Source organism: Varanus komodoensis, unplaced genomic scaffold (genome assembly GCF_004798865.1).
Source record: "Varanus komodoensis strain SLA01 unplaced genomic scaffold, ASM479886v1 scaffold52, whole genome shotgun sequence".
Taxonomy (NCBI): Eukaryota; Metazoa; Chordata; class Lepidosauria; order Squamata; family Varanidae; genus Varanus; species Varanus komodoensis.
In genome coordinates this window covers 3,666,093-3,681,088 of record NW_025336114.1, presented here as the reverse complement: position 1 = coordinate 3,681,088, position 14,996 = coordinate 3,666,093, and the positions used below count along the sequence as shown (strand labels likewise).

At 40.0% G+C, this 14,996-nt stretch overlaps 1 protein-coding gene across 5 annotated transcripts in view; it reads left to right on the top strand.

Annotated features, from left to right (window-relative positions):
- Positions 1-14,996, top strand: part of LOC123031994 (rho GTPase-activating protein 39-like) — a 97,926-nt gene that overhangs the window by 18,739 nt on the left and 64,191 nt on the right. The window contains exon 2 of one of the 5 annotated variants that reach the window (XM_044447563.1): positions 1,459-1,515. The exons of the other annotated variants lie outside the window; for them this stretch is intronic. The gene's annotated coding sequence lies outside the window, so the exon portion shown is untranslated. The remainder of the gene's footprint in view (positions 1-1,458; positions 1,516-14,996) is intronic. 5 annotated transcript variants of the gene reach the window in all.

Genomic DNA, 14,996 nt, shown 5'->3' with positions numbered 1-14,996 from the left:
TCCATGTCCAGTTCTCACTGGACATGGAACCACTGATTGGTTCAAAACTGAGAAAGGAGTTTGGCAAGGCTGTATACTGTCACCCTGCCTTTTTAACTTATATGCAGAGCACATCATGAGAAGGGTGGGGCTAGATGAATCACCAGTTGGAATTAAGATTGCTGGGAGAAATAACAACCTCAGATATGCAGATGATACCAATCTCATGGCAGAAATAATGCGGGTGAAGGAGGAGAGCGCAAAAGTTGGCTTGAAACTCAACATTAAGAAAACTAAGATCATGGCATCTGGTCCTCTCACTTCCTGGCAAATAAATGGGGAAGAAATGGAGGTAGTGACAGATTTTATTTTCCTGGGCTCCAAGATCACTGCAGATGAGGACAACAGCCATGAAAATAAAAGATGCATGCTCCTGGGGAGGAAAGCCGTGGCAAATCTAGACAGCATACTAAAAAGCAGAGACATCACCCTGCCAACAAAAGTGCGTATTGTCAGGGCTATGGTTTTTCCAGTTGCAATGTATGGCTGTGAAAGCTGGACCATAAGGAAAGCTTGAGCGCCGAAGAAATGAGGCCTTTGAATTGTGGTGCTGGTGGAGACTCCTGCGATTCCCTTGAACTGCAAGGCGATCAAACCGGTCAGTCTTAGAGGAGATCAATCCTGACTGCTCTTGAGAAGGCCAGGTACTGAAGATGAAACTCAAATACTTTGGCCACCTAATGAGAAGGAAGGACTCCCTGGAGAAGAGTCTAATGCTGGGAAAAATAGATGGCAAAAGAAGAAGGGGATGGCAGAGAATGAAGCAGCTAGATGGAGTCACTGAAGCAGTGGTGTGAGCTTGAGTGGACTCCGGGAGATGGTGGAGGACAGGAATGCCTTGAGGAATGTTGGGGTAGCCATGGGTCAGGCACGACTTCGGGACTAACAACAACAACAACAACAAAGTGATGCAAATGGATCACAGCAAACTATTGAGTGATCTACATTTTCATGCCATTGGTCAAATGTAATAAGCCTTTGACCAGTTGAAAAATATCAGTTGGACAATTCTAAGTAGGTAGAGTAATGATGTAGTAATGATATGGCATTCTCCAGAAGGTAGGTCCAACTTATCTAATCTGGCAGGAAGTTCCCACTGAAAAGTGCTTCATCAAAAAGAATTTGAATGCACAATCAAATTCTAAAATATTTACCTAAGCCTTTAAGACTGCAGTTTCATTTGTGCTCTTGTGTCCTGCTGTGTAAACACGGGCCAACTGTGTTTATATTGGTTTGTTGATGGCAAATGTTGAAAAAGCTAGAAGTTTGGAAATGTTTTGCCAGACCTTTGCCTTATGCTTTTCAGTTTATTAATTATTTTTGTTTATAAAATAAACAGAATGTTCCAATATTTGTTGCGATTTTGTAAATAGCTCTTTAATGTTTCACTTGGTTAACTATTTTGTATTCTCTTTCTAGTTTAACACCTCAAGAAAAAAATGGCTCTTCTACCCCTTCCTCTGTTCAAAAATGATGGTATGTCTAATCCGTGTAATATAGGTTTATAGATTAATTGATAACTGAAGGAAACATGAAGTCTGGCTCTGTGTTTACAAAGCAGCTCCCCCCCCCTTTTTTTTTTTTACTAACTGCCTAATACTTACCCCAGTCCAGGGTTATGGTGATTTACTTGAGTTATACTTAATAAGCTTGGACAACTAATACGTTTAATAGTGCTCAGCTTTGTTAAAAACTGAAGCGCAAACATTCTTAGGAACAGTTGGAATCTGATGGTTGCTGAAGAAGGAAGCTATGTAAGAAAGTTGTAATGAAAGCAAAGTTTATCTTTGATATGATCAATGAGCAGTTTTTTTGTTGATTTTTCTAACTGAAAAATATCAAAATCTTTCCCAAACAGTCAAAGTATTGGTAGATTTTCCAGGTCTTTGTGTTTAGCTCCAAAAACGCTGGCAACATTTAAATCTTTTCTTGAAAAAGTACAGAGGGCTTTATTCACTGATGCCATATTCTCAGGAATGTCATTGCCCTAGCTACGGCATTTTGGCTTTGTTCTGGACTTAAATTTGTAACTTCAGGGTCAGGATTCTTGTAATTGGCTTTGAATACATGTTTTGCTCTGTAGAAGCTAAAAGTCTGTCTTCCATTTGCTAAAAAATAAAGCTCCAGTCCTTTTTATGAGCAAGTCTGCAAAAAACATCTTTGATGAAGCTTTGTTTGGTAAATAGAGGGCTGTGGCAGGACAGCAAGCAACTGACTTGGTGGCATTTGGATAATACGTTGACTGTTTAGCCAGAAAAAACACACACCCTACAATAGTGTCCCTTTGCAGAACAACTACAAACTAGAACCTTGCTAAGGTAAATAGTCTATGGGTATTTTAAATGCTGCATGAAAAGTAACTTCAAACTTTATGCTGTGGAATTCCAGATGCATCTTTTATTCCATACTTATGTTGAGGCACAACAAAACATAGGTCATGGAACAAGAATATCCTGCAAAGTGTTCAACTTTCAAAAGTTGTGTAACAATGAAGTTAGCATTTTTTGTTTTACAGCAGCTGTTAGTGTATCTGTAGAATCTAAAAACATTTCAGTAAAGTAGGAGGAGGCAAAGAATGGGTAAGAAAATGATGATGGGGTGAAAGAGAGGGAAACATGATTAGAAGCCACAAGGAATGTCAAGCTGAAATATAAATTACCCTCCAAACACTGGATGTATTACACTTTTTTTTCAAATGTAGCAAAATATTTTTCAGGTTAACAAAAATATCTCCATAAATAAGAAGTCAAAACAGAGATAGTCAAACATATAAATTTGACACCAGAATGTATATGACATTTTAGAACATGACTCAGTTTGTGCCTGTTTGTAATGTAGGTAGTTTGTATAAGGTGGCTCTGAGCTCTAATTTCCATATTTTTGTTACTTTATATCATGTTACATTTATATCCTTTCATCCAAGGTTCTCAAAGCAGCATATATTGTCCCCCCTCCCCCTCTATTTTATCCTCATAACTACCATGCAAGATAGTTGCTAGCCCATGGTCACCCACTGGGCTTCATGGCTAACTAAGGACTGAACCTGGGTTTCTTTAATTCTAGCTGAACACGCCTACCTACTGGAAGGTTACTTTTAACTTATAATGGGCTATTGTAATATAGTATGAGTTATTGTACCTGGTATAGTTTAGGATCAACCTAGAGGAGATCAACCCTGACTGCTCTTTAGAAGGCCAGATCCTGAAGATGAATACTTTGTCCACCTAATGAGAAGGAAGGACTCTCTGGAGAAGAGCCTGATGCTGGGAACAATTGACGGCAAAAGAAGGGGATGGTAGAGAATGAGGTGGCTAGATGGAGTCACTGAAGCAGTTGGTGTGAGCTTAAGTGGACTCTGGGGGATGGTGGAGGACAAGAATGCCTTGAGGAATGTTGTCCATGGGGTCGCGATGGGTCAGACACGACTTCTCGACTAATAACAACAACAATAGTTTAGGAAGTAGCTCCCCATATCCACTGCGCTCATGTCTTGCCACCTCTGCAGTCCAAATGCTTGTTCTGCCCCTTTCAAGCACAGGTAGGTAACTTGAGGCCCTTCAGATCTTTTTGGCCTATAGCTCCCATGAACCCTCACTATGGGAGCTGGACTTTTCTGGCCAATGGGAATTGTAGTCCAAAACATCTTCAGGGCCACAGGCTGTTTACCCCCACTTTAAAGCCTGCTCTAGTCCTGATAATCCATGCTGTTGGTTCTAGCCTGAGAAAAAACACTGTGCTTGGTGGGTGGTGGGGGGGGGGGAGTGTTTGAAGTGTGCCAGATTCCATAAGTGGATAATACTCTTAGGTTAATTAAAGAGAGGTTTATGTATAGAAGACCTGGTGTCACATTTCTGAGCAGGTTTCCCATATAGAAAAACAGAAACATGTAATTTTACATTGAATTTAGAATGAAGTATACATAAATGGCATGTTCGGCTCCATGTAGAAGAAATCCCTTCGTAAGTGTAAATATAATCCTTCTCCTGCTTATTTAATTTAGACAATGCCATCGTCAGCCAAAGAAGAAAAAAAACACTCAGTCACTTGCACATGAGAGTACATGGTTGATACTGGTTCTGATCAAATTGATAATATTTCATTGCATGATGTAAAAAGGGAAAATGTGTATGTCCTATGGTGTGTGGGATTCACAGCTGAGGCATTACCAGATCTGCAATGGGGAGGAGAAGGAAAATTAGAAGTGTAAAAGGAAATGGGGGATCTAAATTATATAACTCTAAATATCACAAATGAATCCAATTTCTCAAATCGGGAAAGTGGGTCCTTGAACTGGAAAAGTTTCCGGCCATTGGTTCAATCCATCTGCTCTGTATAAAAGAAAATTGGGATCCTAGATGGATTCGGTACAGACCAAGCTGGGTTTTCTGTGACTTAAAGAATGCTGGCCTAGCCTAGGTCACCATCTGTTGTCTTAGACTACTTCAACAAGGTGATTAAATCTGATTTGTCATTTTTCAGATCCAAGAAATAATATTTCATAGATTGGCATGCATTTTCAAACATTAAAATAGAAAATATATTTTAATTGTCCTGATATTATTGTAACTGCCTATGATTTTTAGTGTGGAAAGCCTTTGCCCTCATTTGCTGGGCTTACACAGAAGCACTTACACATCTTTGTTGCATTCTGTTTATTTCCTATGCCTCTATGGAGGGCCTGTGCCCGCATGAAGCACTGGTCCACATCTACAGCAGTTATGTCCGTATTGCAAAGAAATGTTGAATACTTGATGTTGTGCATTCAAACTCTGTCTAGCAAAGTCTTGCCTGCTCTACAGTGGAGTGGCTCTGCAAAGTCTTAGGCAGTGCTGTTTTCCAGCCCTGTTATCTGAAATCTTTTTGTCTGGAGATGTCAGTGACTGAATCAGTCACCTTTTGCATGTAGAGCATGTTCTCTGTGACTGGGTTTCACACAAAATGCAAACAGCTCAGCACTTTTCTACTGCACACATATTTTTGCCTGAACTTTCCAGTCAGACAATCTAGTGTTACCCATGACCGGGTGATTTCTGTGCTTCCCATGCTGTATCCCTGGCCTTGCCACACATTCCAGCAACCCCTGCAAGCAAAATCCCCATCCTTTCCATAAGGACCACAGTGGTCTTCTCCTAAGGGTGTGGTCCTGAGGTGGTTTCTCCCTTCTCTCTCCTGAGTATATTTTCAGTATTTCTCAGCTGCCCCAGCCCCCACAGAGAATGTTATTAAATGAAAAATGGAAAATTGTTTGTCCATGATTACCCCCTTCTCTCCTGGACTATTTTCACTTTATCTCAATTTCCAAACTAAACTGGGAGATTGACACATTGATCAGCCAATGGGAGTAAGTGAACAATGAAGCACATGTTGCAAAGCTCCTGAATGAAGTCAAGATCAAAGGTTAAAAGCAGCAACTTCTGTGGCCACTCCTGACAGGGGACTCTGTGGTATTTCCATGCCAGCAATGGTCAAATGGAAATCCTGGATCTGAATAACCAGAGAAGTCACAGTGAAGTTGTGGAAACCTGAGAAAAGACTGATAATTTTCTCCATGGTTACAGAAAGCTAATTCTACGTGGGAATTGTGGAGCTGGGACACAAGAGACCCACAACGATAAGATTTCACTGTGGCTTCTCTTGTTATGCAATCCCACCCTCTGAGATAGGTACTTTCTGAGTGGATAGTTTTATTCCTGAGAGGGTTGCAAAACTTTCTTTCCACTGAATATCATTCTTTATTGATAATACTGAATCAGTGGTACCAATGTCATTTTCTTTCCCTTTACATTTAGAATCTGGCTAGTTTGTCTCACTAGTTAATTTTCACACAGTGAATGAAGTCCTAATGCCAGATAACTTTCTTTCCTCTTTGTGGAGAGAGCATCTTAAGTATTTTTTTTTTTTTTTGGCTTCTTTGTTCCCCAAATATTTGTTTGGAATAACGCTGGAACTTTCTTATAAAGGTCTGGCTTTTGCTTCTGATGGAGATGGCAGCGAGACCATGTGTTTGCCCGCTCTGTTGTTGTACAGAGCACACCCTTCACTGTAATACTATCACCGATGGTCAAAATAGTTGCAGCTGCGCTGAGACTTGGATGGTTTAACTAATTACACAAGCAGCTTGTGCTGCACAAGAAACCTATTTTATAAAATTTACTTGTGTCTCTTTACAATCTAATTCACATTACAGTTCTCAAGATGAATGACAGGACCTGATGCCAAATCACCTAAGTTTCTGAGATTATGTTTGTGACTTTTCTGAAATCTTCCAAACTTGGTGGACTGTAATTCCAAGGAAGCAATCAGTCAGTGCAGTCTACCTTCCATTCCAACCACTCAGAAAATATCACTTTGTAGAAAGAACAGAGAAAGCTCAAAAAGCAGTTCCAGATTACAAAGACAGAAATTATTAGAATTGCATTTGCAGAAACCTTCCTTGATCAAAGTCTCCCGAATGATGCTAAAGAATTTTGGACACATCTGTGTCCTTGAAATAAGAATGTTGTTTGGTTGCAGGACGAGAAGTTATTTAGCAGCTGTTCATCTTTGAAGAGTTCAGGGGAGGGTGACAGCAGGGGGAGGATATTGTACCCCTGGCCTTGATCCAAAAGTTTGGGAAGGAATTCTGGTGGCTATTTCTCTGCTTTGGTCAGACTCTGGCCCACTTTCATTCAGTGCCTGAACTGGGCTTGTTTTCTGTTTTTTTTTTTCTAAGTTCTAAGTATGCTTCCTCTTTTCCAGCTCAGCAAGGTCCTTGTCACATTCCTCAGGGCTGGGCAAAGGAAACAAGCTCTTCCAGGATCACTGTGGTACTGACATGAATGTCCAATTTGAGTGTCAGGTGCAAGCTCCATGAAAAAAAAAGATATTACTTTGGATGAGTAAATTAGGACTGTGGACTGAAAGTTTATGGAAAGGTGTGAGCTGAGAGCCAGTGAGAGTGGAACAGAAGCATGATCAATAGGATTCAACAATCTGCTTAGGCCAACAAGCAAAGGGGAATTGGAACCAAAGTCAGAGTTTCGAAGGTCATGTCCATTTCTTCTGGCTTACAGAGGGTGGGCAGACAGCTATTGATTTGGTAGATTAGGTTATTGACCCTTAGTTCCTTCCAACTCTATACTTCTATGACAAAAACTATAGAATATTGATTTTAAGATCAGACGGGACTCATGAACTAGAGTAGGCAACCACATCAAGAAAAACTGGGGAAGGGGGTAACAACTTTTCTAGTATAAGAAGCTTCCTCCTTGTTCTGGTGCATGTGTATACCAGGCTTCCTTTCTTTTCAGTGCCACAGATTTTAATTGCAGTTCATTATATTTCAGCAGTGAAAATAAACTCCTCTTGATCTAGGGCTATAATTACATAGCTGCTAAATCAAGGATGTCCATGCAACCGAAAGTATTAGTGGTTGTGGTTGTGCGTGAGGCACCCACACAAGAATGAAGACAGTCTCTGAATTCTTCTGTCTTTCTCAGAGGACAGTGTTCTGGAATGCTCACCTCAGCCAAAACAAAGTTCTGCAAAGTTTCCTTGTGATTAACTGTGAAAAGTGTTTTCCAGTAAAATGTCTTCTAGAGGTGTTGTAAAATGTGCTGTACATTTTCTATGTTAATCTTCTTTGTGTGAAGCAGGAAAGAACCAGATATGGGATTTTGGGTACTGATTTCATTAGGAGTACAGTGTTTCAAAAATGTAACTCTGGAGCAGTTCCCAGAATGTTGAAGGCATCAACCTAACTGCTAGAGAGTGTACAAAAAACAATATGCATTTCAACTAAGGATTAGTTTTTGTCCTGTGAGCTTAATAGGGCTGCCCATCTCACTCATTATGTGAATGAGTTATCCCTTAGTGCACTTTATTCCAGTATTCTTAAAGCAGTCTCACAGGGTTTGGTGGATACCATTATGCTGGTTTTGGACAATAATAAGGTTCTACAGAGTTGGAGCCACAGTTTGCATGTATGTGTAAACCCAAACAGCAAGGATTATTGCCTCTAATTCAGTTGGGCTCTTTGTGGTATCTGTGCAGGAATACTTGTTCCCTGCAACTAGGAAATGTGTGCAGAGGGATTTGCTATAGGACGCCAAAATGTCTGTAAGCATCTATTCTATATTTTTGCAAAGCTGGAAGGTGCATACCTTACTGAACAGACTTTGCTGTATTTTCACAGTACTTATTTACAAAGGCAGTAGACGTTTCATGAAACTGTCTGCAGTTATATTTACCATGGTTCCTCTATAATTTTCTTGCTTGATAAATGTAGGCATAAATATAATTGCTTACTTTTAAAGTTTCAAATTATACCTCTACCCATGTTTGGCAGAAAATTCAGACAGAGAATGTGGTGGTGGTGGTGGTGGAAATAGATTTGTTTTCCTCCAGGAACTGACTTGGGCAGCCGGTAAAATGCAGAGACAATAAGTGTACAAATAGAACAGATAGTTGGTGGACAGGTCATTCTCAGCTTGTATTCATCTATCTATTGTATTGCACTATAAGGAAACCATGCTGCATAGTACAGAGACCTAGCTTGGAAACCCAAATGGAAGCACATACAGTTCAGTGGAACTTGTGGGTATTGCCTAATTATGCAGACCATAATCATGATACATTTAGTTTCTTTATGAGAGTTATGTCTTGATACTTTATAAATAACTAGGAGTGTCAGTGTACACACCAGTATTGGATCACTGCAAATTATGGATGCTAGAAAATGAAAGGCAAGGTTCACACTAGTTGGTTTATTAACACTAACACAAGATTGATTCAGCTTGCTCGGTATCCTCATAGAGCTCAACCACATTCTTTGGGAGCTTTATTACTCAATGAGGTATTCTGTTCTATTATCCTGCCCACCCCTTTACATGAAAGCTAATCTCTGAACTACTGGTTTACTGCTATTGTTTGTTTATTCTTAAAGACTCTTCATGATTGATTATCTCTGGCAAAAAATGAAAAATTTCATTTGTTTCTGCTTTGGTATATTTTGTGACTCCAGAATAGCAGGACCTAAATTTGTAGATTCACCCATTTTAAATGTTTTCTTTGCATTATTTCCTATTTTTCCTTTCATCAAAGCTACCTTTTTCTTGGGCTTGAACTAAGTGTAAGGCTTAGATACTGAATTAAGAGACCACCTATAGGTTTTTTTCTTTTTGCTTCAGTTTGAAAATAGCTTTCTTTCCACATTCTCCATAAGAGTAGGTGGATTTCTGTTTGTACTCTTCTTTCTTTCTAATCCACTTTGCTGCTTTCACTATCTTAAATACATTGTGGAAGTTCGTGAACTTACAGCTGCTGCTGCTGTTTTTGTTACACTTTCACCCACATTTATTTTGTGGAGGACTGGCTCAGAATCCTGGCTATAATTTTTTCCTGGATTTACTATCAGAGCAGAAATTTCATCAAGAAACTGAATGTGCCCTAACTCTGATTTAGATAATTTAGCAGTATGCACAGGTTCTACTAAACTGTATGTGCTACCACTTGGGTTTCCAAGCTAGGTCTCTGCACTATGGTTTGCCTAAGGTGCAATACCTTTGCACCATCACCTCTTCCAAGTATGCCTTGACTCTAAGCTGGAGGCACTTCAGAACTACATAAATTCCAGAGACTAGGAAAAGCCCATTCATGGTGACCTGATTTGTACAGCACAGCAACTCATGGTGGGTAAATCTCCACAGTAAGTGGTTGTGTGATTCAAATCCAGACTTTCCCACAGGTATGCATGTTTGAGAGCAATAAGGTACCTCAACAAGCCATGCCTTGTTTTGGGGCATGTTGGACGGTTGTTGTGTCATCGAAACCCAGGTGACTGATCCCATTGTGGGTTGTGGGAAGCAGTGAGTAAGGTGTTCAGCAAGAATGGCAAAAATCCTTTGCTGCTGTGGCCATTCTAACCTAGACCAATGCCAGCTGCCCCACCAATACCCAATCAACACAGTTGATTGACTATTCCTGACTTGGTGCTCCTAACTGTGATCATGAGCCCTTTTTTACTGACCACAATTTTTCCCCATTTTACCCATGTCAAGTTCCTCACAGCTTGTTCAGCTTTTCCTGTGATTCTAGATGCACAGGAAAATGGAAAAGTACCATCCATCCTTTTTGGAGGAGCATGATGCTTTTATAGCTGACTGTGAAAATTCTAGTTCCTTTTAAAAGAGGGGTATTTTTGACAGGGCAGTTCAGTGTTTTTTGACAGGGACATTCTCAGGATAATTGTAATGATGTGCAAAACCACCCAGTGAATGGCTAGGTAAGAATACAATTTAATACGTCAAATTAAACATAATAGATTTATTTAAAGCAGTATAAGAGAAAAGGTAAAATATTAAGCTGTGATATAAGAAATAAAACATATTTACTAACTGTACTGTATTATATCCATAGCAAAATTTGGATGCACTCATAGGCTTGTTTAGAAAGAAAAAGTCCTACAATTTTAAACATCCTCTAGCCAGTCTTCTGTCTCAAACTGCATAAGATTGCACCTTTGGTCACTTTCAGAATATCTTCACATTACATGAAAAACAACATGAGTCATCTCAGACCCTTCATAGAAGGCATTTTAAAGTGTGTCAAAAGCAATGGGATATGTTACAGGTACTATCTGGAGGTTCAAGAGAAAAGCTAGCCGATGTCCCTTCCCCTTCAGCCAATTCAGTCAGTCAACTAGCCAATCAAGCTGAGAGTAAAATTTCCATGGAACACCTGCGGGTGTTATAGGCAGTGGAAATGGCAGTTAATATTTATCAGTGGTTTAGTAAGGGGGAATGAGAGATATGAATAGGAATATATTTTCTTGAGTTTCTCTTATGCACAGTAAACTAAAGGAAACAACTCTGTATTGGATGCATATAAAACACAGCCTTCATGAGAGGTTACTTTAAGAATCATGGAAGAAAAAAGTTTTTCCCCAAAGACGAGGTGCATAGAAGTGAAGCATGAGTTTGGGAGTTCCATTCCAGTATACCTCTGATGGAAGAAGAATACTATGTGCTCTTCTGCCCTAAAAAGGGAAATTGAGGATGTGACATGAAAAATGGGCCAGGAAACATAGTTAGGTTTGTACATGTTCTATATCACTGAAATCTTAGCCAGTCAAAATACAATATAGAGTGAAATATTGAAAAGCCAGAATTTACATTGAAGCTTCTAGTAAGAATAACATTTGTCTTTCTGAATCAAAGCAGTCAACTAAATGCTTCTGAAACCTTGCAATTAAAGTATGAAGTCACTACTTGTTGTTCCTTGTTGTTTAGGTTCCAGCCTGTGCTCTGCATGGCAGGGCATATGACATAGTTTGCATTCTTATCAAAAGCACCACAACTAACCATTGGCCAGGTACTGATGATACTTGCTAACTCAGAAGTAGAAGTAGCTCTTGTGTAAATAGCAAATAAATCTCTAGTGTATATTGCTGTTTCATTTTTGCAATAATCTCAGCAGACCACCAGACTACTAGTATTCTGTAGACTAACAATGACTGGTATGTCACAAGGATCATCCAAGATAAGCCCACCCCAGTCTGGTATGCTCTAAATCAGGGGTCCTCAAACTTTTTCAGTGGGGCCAGTTGAAAGGTGGTGGCGGTGGGCGCGGGCCGGTGAGGTGGTGGCAGGCAGGCGTGCGGCGAGGCAGTGGCTTGCTTGTTCAAAGATTGTTTTCTCCAAGTGAGTCCAAAATGATCGCCGAGCAAGCGAGGCAGTGGCCAGCATGCATACAGCAAGGCAGGCGTGGGGAGTCCAAAACCTCTGAGGCGGGCCAGATAAATGGGCATGGAGGGCTGGATTTGGCTCTGCGGGCCGTAGTTTGAGAGCCCATGCTCTAAATGTTTGGGGTTACAACTCCCAGCATTTCTTGATCAAGCCCCAAGCATCCAGAGAGCTCAAAAAGAGAAGGCTGTTCTAAGGCATTTCAAATGACAAGACAATGTCTTTGTGGCTGTACAAGATCTGCTTGCAACAACCAATCTTTAAGTAGCCCTATGGACTTCAAACATAATATGGATTCAGACAACATGATAAACCATAGTGGGTTATTTTAGTATTGTTGGTCTGTCATGCTGTCTGGACCCAGTTGTGGTGTTTCACCATGGTACATGTGGTCTTTAGAAACCACGATAAAAAACAGTGCTTTGATCTATGGTTTCTCCACACCACCATGGTTGGTCGTGTTGTCTGAATCATGGTATCCTTGGTTTTGGTAAGCAACTACCACAGAGTCCTCTGGAAACAGCACCAATGCAGAAGCAGCTCCAGCTTCTATGTGTGGACCAGTGAGGAAAAGGCAGGTCACATAGGTAAGGAACAATGCACCTTGAGATTGAATTTCAGGCACAATTGCTGATAGGATATCTGCCAACAGTGGGAAGATTGAGTGGGGTGGATGGAGTAAACACTTGATCATCTATCAGGTAGATCATAGTAAAAAAACTGTGAAGCCTGGTAACCACAAGGAGTTGCTTGCAACATCATGTGACTGCATGCAGTCAATGTTTTTGAAACTTTGGACTAATGCAGTAATGAAGGGAGAGACTAGCTTAACAGTGTTTGTTTGAAATGGTTCTGCTCTTTTGATGAATAAAGTTTGCAGTTGTAAGCTGAATCCAGAACATGGCTTGTCAGGAAGACTGTAAATAACGTGCTCACTTTTTATTTCTCCATTGCGAAGTATCTTCTAATGTAATGAACAAATGCACCTTGAAAGATTTCTTAAAGGAAAAGTCAGTTCAGCCTCCTCCTGAGAGGTAATTTCAAGGTTTTCCTTCTATACTTTTAGGAAAGCGGTTTAATGCTTAAACTAGTACCAGTGTCCACAAAGACACTAATGAATAAATGTGAAACCTAGTAAAATTAGTGTTACCTCATTCACTAGACATGAGTGACAAAGCTGTCATGTTTATCTTTTAAGCTATGTTTGCACTGATTTTTATTGTTTAAAACATATACAGGAATCATCTCCAATTTTAAATATGTTAGCCTGTTATACCTATCATCATTATCCAGCATGGCCACTCTCATCAAAGCTCGATCATATAAATTCAGCATGTTCTGTCAAAAGCCTAAGTCATGGGTCCCCAAACTACGGCCTACAGGCCGGCTCCAACCCACCATACCCATTTATCTGGCCCGCCTCACAGGTTTTGGACTCACTCAGAGAAAACGATCTCTGAGCAAGCAAGGCGCTGACTCGCTGCACGTGCGCATGCCTCCGCCACCACTGCCTCGCCACACACGCATCCGCCGCCACCTTGCTGGCCCTCACCCACCGCTACTGCTGCCTTTCAACTGGCCCCCTGTTGAAAAAGTTTGAGGATCCCTGGCCTAAGTGTTAATGGGGTTTGGGAGGTTTTTAATCTTATTGTCTCATTCAGCAAGTTCCACAGTGATACAATTCAGAGCTGTGGTTTATTTCCATAGGCTGTAGCTTGGTGGAAATATATATTTTATATTTATGAATGCAGAGGAAATTACTGAGAACCGTAAAACAATACTAGAGAGAGAGACACACACAGAGAATGTACAAATGGCTATTTGGTGTTTGAAGTAACTGAAATTTTGTTTGGTAACCAAATTAATCAGTAACCAAAGCCTGTAGTTAATATATAAGCCTGTTACTAAGTTACCAGTTGAGATGAGACTTGACAGTTGGCGCCATAAAATGCTTTGCATGGGGCAAAAAACTAGTCCCAACTTTCCTTCGTATTGCTATACTTTAATCTAGAAACAAGGCTCAAGAAGCTAACATTCATAAGAACCTATGGGTTTATTAATTTATGGATTCATATTTAGGTATAATTTTGCTTTAGATTTCAATACTTATCTCTGCTACTGCAATGATATCTGCCTCAGGGTGTACAAATAAACAGAAGAGATGAAAGGATGACAGGCTCCTTCAAAGAGGAATCCTGTGAGAAAGAGCTTGCACTGTTAGAAATCAAAGTGAAAGTTGCTCTGAAAGCACTTGGAAGGAACACAGCACTTGGAGTAGAAGGGATACCAACAGAACTAGTCCAAGCAACAGAAATTGAATTGGCCCAGCTGTTAACAAGTATATGCTAGCATATATGAAAAACAAAACTGGAAGCATTCAATATACACTGCATCCTCCAAGAAAGGGGATGCAAAAGAGTGCAACAAGCTTAGGACCAATGCTCTAATTTCCCATGTAAGCAAAGTAATGCTCAAGATTTTGCAACAAATAATATTACCTGATATGAAGCAAAAAATGCTTAATGTTCAAGCTGGATCCCAAAAAGGAAGTCATACTGGAGATCATATCACAAAGCAGGACTGCAGCTGAATATTAATAAAATAAAAATTATGACTACACAAGAATTACAAAACTTTACTCTTAACAATAAAGAAAGTGAAATTGTGAAAACCGCACACCTTGAATTTACACAAGTTGAGTAAGGCTGTCATGGATAGGGCTTTTTGGAGGGCTTTCTTTCACAGAGTAGCCATAAAGTTGAAGAAAACTTGACACATTACAGCAAAAAACCATAGCCAGTATGGTATAGTGGTTAAGAGTGCTAGATTGGGATTTTGGGTTCTGCTCTCCAGTCAGCCATGAAATCTACCGGGTAACTTTGGGCCATTCATTTCCTCTCTGCCTAACCTACCTCACAGGGTTGTTGTTGTGAGGATAAAATGCAGAGGAGGATACCCTTGGAAATAGCCTTGTGTTCCTTGCAAGAGGAAGAAAGGTATGCTATAACTGCAATATAATATTATTTTCTAGTTTTCACTTTTAAATAGAGGCTGTTACCAATATTTGTCCTTTGCACATATTACTGTCTAATTATGTATAAATATTTGAAGACAGTGCTTTAGTTATGAAGAACATCTCTCTTTGAAAGTACAAGCAATTGCTATTTAGAGTGCATGTCCACATACAGATTTGTGTATGGAGCCAGAACATGGAAGTTCCTTTTCTCATTCTTAGGC